This window comes from Mus caroli, chromosome 7, assembly GCF_900094665.2.
Source record: "Mus caroli chromosome 7, CAROLI_EIJ_v1.1, whole genome shotgun sequence".
NCBI lineage: Eukaryota > Metazoa > Chordata > Mammalia > Rodentia > Muridae > Mus > Mus caroli.
Window position 1 is genome coordinate 76,335,095 of NC_034576.1, and position 3,478 is coordinate 76,338,572.

Genomic DNA, 3,478 nt, shown 5'->3' on the forward strand with positions numbered 1-3,478 from the left:
ACTGTAATCTACAACAGTATCTTTCTCGCTTAATAATTTCTTGAAAACGTTTCTGTATTCAACATCCCTTAAATATTACCCCATCTCCTTTAAACCTAAGATCCAATCAAGTGGTTCAAAATGCAATAGCTTCCAGAGACCACTCTGGGGAAGGCGCCCTTTCTGCCCCTGCTTCTGAATCACTAGGCTTCCTTTCCAGGCTGTAACTTTTTAGAAGAGAAAGTTCTAGTGTGTTAAGTAATCAAGAAATGACTAAAAAAACCGACCTGCCATGTTGCCTATGTAGAGACACTAGGGCCTCATTTTCTATTGTCTGTGAGACTTCCACAGTTCTCCTTGTGGCCAAATCGTGCATGCCCACCTTGTTTTCTCCAAAGACGTTTCTAGGTAGAAACGTCTTTCTAGGGTAGAAGGACAAAGCACGTTCCTGGAAGCGGTGTTCCTGGAAATGAAAACTTCCAAGGTCATATTTTCTTTCTGAGGAAGTTTATCAAACAGATGGTGCGCTCTGAGCGACGAAGATGGTGCGCTCCGAGCGACGAGCACAGCGGCTCATACCCTGATTCTGCCCTCCGCCTGTCAAAAGTCACTCCCTCTAATGGTGCCCACCTTAGTTGGAGGGGACGGGGAAGGGAGATGCCAGCAAGCATCTCTAATCCTCACCAGTGAGCTGTCTTTTAGATGATGTGAGTGGCATTTTTGGTGGTGGTGAGGGAGGCGGGGGGGATGGGAAATTGTAAGTGCTGACTCCCCTGGCACTGCTCCCCTGGGAGCTCGTGGACGATGACAGTGCCATGGCTAGAGGTGGCTATGCCACCAGGAAACACAAAACTAGGGGACAAGGCTTTTTTTTTCCCTCATTAATTTATTCACTTTACTTTCCAAACATAGCCCCCCCTCACATAACTCCGGCCCTACTCCCTACTCTCCTCTTTCTCCTCTGAGAAGGGGGAAACACCACCCCCGTCCCCGCAACCCCCATGCAACCAGTTATCAACCTACCCTGGCACACCAGTCACTGTAGGACTAGGCTCATCCTCTCCCATGGATGCCAGACAAGGCAGCCCAGTGTGAGGAACGGGATCCACAGGCAGCAGAGTCAGGGACAGCCCCTGCGCCGGATGTTGGGGGAACCCACATGAAGACCAAGCTGTACTTTTGCTACATATGTGCAGGGTGGCAGCAGAGGTGGGAGGGCTAGCCCCAGCCCATGTTCGTCTTTGGTTGGTGGTTCAGTCTCTGGGAGCCCCCGAGGGTCCAGGTTAGTTGACTCGGTTGGTCTTCTTGTGGGGTACAAAGGGAAGGATCGCTGCCTTGCAGACTGGATTATTGTTTGTGGGCTTTTCCCTCTTGAAGAGACAATGGCAGACTTCTTTTTCTGGCAGCTGTTCAGGGTGCTGTTGAGAGTTCTCCTGAAGTTTTGCAGGGGGTTGGTGGAGGTGGGGGGAGGGGAAGGGGAAGGGGGAGGGAAGGGGGGTCACTGCTCTAGGTAGGTGACTCCAGCTGCTTTATAGACTTTGTCCACTGCTCAGTCTCTGGGGTGGGAGCATGTGCCCGGCTGCCGTCTGACTAGGACTGCTTCATGACTCCTGATGGCAGAAGAGAAGCCAAGGGCGGCTTCCTCTTGCCCCTCTGAGGGGGCAAAGGTGGGAGTCATAGGAAGATGCCACTCTTATTTCCAGGTGAGCTAGAGCATCAACCGGGATAGATTCTTTTTCCCCTTTGTGTTCACTCCCTCTTTGGGTTACTCTTAAAAATTCCTGCTGCTAGCTGGCTGGTGGTGGGGAAACTTCCTTCTGATTCCCCTGCTCTATGTGCTATTCAAGAGGAAGAGGCTTTTTCCTAAGGAATATGTGACAGCATAAGAGATGCGTTACAGCCAAGATATCTTGGCTTCTATTATGCAATTTCTTCTCTGGGTTAACATTGCCAGGGATGTCTGTGATGCTTGTAGATCTAAGTCTGGGAGGTGAAACTCCTTCATGCCCCATCAGCATCCCCAGTGGCTATAGTGCCTTTAAGGCTCACTGCTTAGCTGGATTCAGAGGGTGATGAGCATTTGTGAGTTGTAACTTGCTTGGAAACCTGACTTGACTCTTCAATTATTGTCAGTTTTCAAACCTTGCTGTTCCTGGGACTTAAAACAGAGATTTGTCTCAGGTATCATCAGGCCCTGAACCTCAGCTTGGCTCTTCATTTGTTTCTGTATTAGTGTCCTAGGTTTGCTGTCAGAAGGGTTCTACAAAGTGGACCGCTCCAGACAGAGTACTTCTTCTCTCCTGGTTCTGGAGACCAGAAGTCCAAAATCAAGGTACTGGCAGGGTTGGCGCCTTCTGGGATCTTTGAAGGAAAGTCCATTTCAAATCTCTTTCCTAGCTTCTAGTGGCTGCTGGCAGCCCCTTGGCGCCCCTCTTTTGTGGGTACATTGCTTTAATCTGCCCCCGAAGCACACAGTGCTCTCCTCTCTCTGTATCTGTCTTTGTGTGCTTCTCACAAGGACATCAGCAATTGGATTTGCAGCCCGATCTGATTTAGAGAGCTTTTTGAGGGGTTGCTATTCAGACCTCTCTGCCCTCAGACCACTTCTCTCTCAGATTCTGTTGTTGTTTTTCTCAGGCCTCTCTTAGAAGAAATGCTTCATTTTTGCTCCCAAGGTCTCCAGTGACTTCCCCACGGCCGACAGAACAAAATCCTGTCTCTCTAGTTCCACTTTAGGAGGCCCACCATAGTCTGGTCCCAGCGATGTTTTTGACTGTGTGTGTCTATGCCTCTACACATACCCTCCAGGTCCATGGGAAAGGTCTCCTGCATTGTGGAATTTGTTGTCTGTGTCACGGACTTGCTACCACCACTCTGTCTGCTTCTTAGATGCTTTCCTTTAATGCTGCCTGGGTCGTGTCTTTCTGAAGAGACCATTTGTAAACTGCTCTGAATTGTAGACTTGACTGTTTATATTCTCTGCCCAGTTCCTCATTTGGAGTGATCCTCCAAATGGGGTCTGCATGTCACCCAGAGCTGTGCTTTCTTAGGCTTTTGGATCTGGCCAGTCTTGAATCGTATGAAACTGGAAGCCAAGAGACACTGGATATAGTAGGGAAGTATCTGTGTCGGGGAACCACTGTCCATCCCCGTATTGGCCTTAGCAACATTAGTAGACAAACCAAAGAGATGAGAGAGGAGGAATAAGAGACTGCAGGGCATCAACACGTTTCAATAGCAGCTCTGATAGAGACCCTGGAAACCTGAAAACTTTAAAATAACAAAGAGGGTTTTTTCCTTGCAGTGTTGGGGTCAAGCCCCGGGCCGTGGCTCATGCTGAGCAAGAGTGGCATTGCTGGCTGGGTGGTGGTTTAGGCGCATGCCTTTAATTCCAGCACTTGGGGGAGGCAGAGGCAGGCGGATTTCTGAGTTCAAGGCCAGCTTGGTCTACAGAGTGAGTTCCAGGACAGCCAGGGCTATACAGAGAAACCCTGTCTCA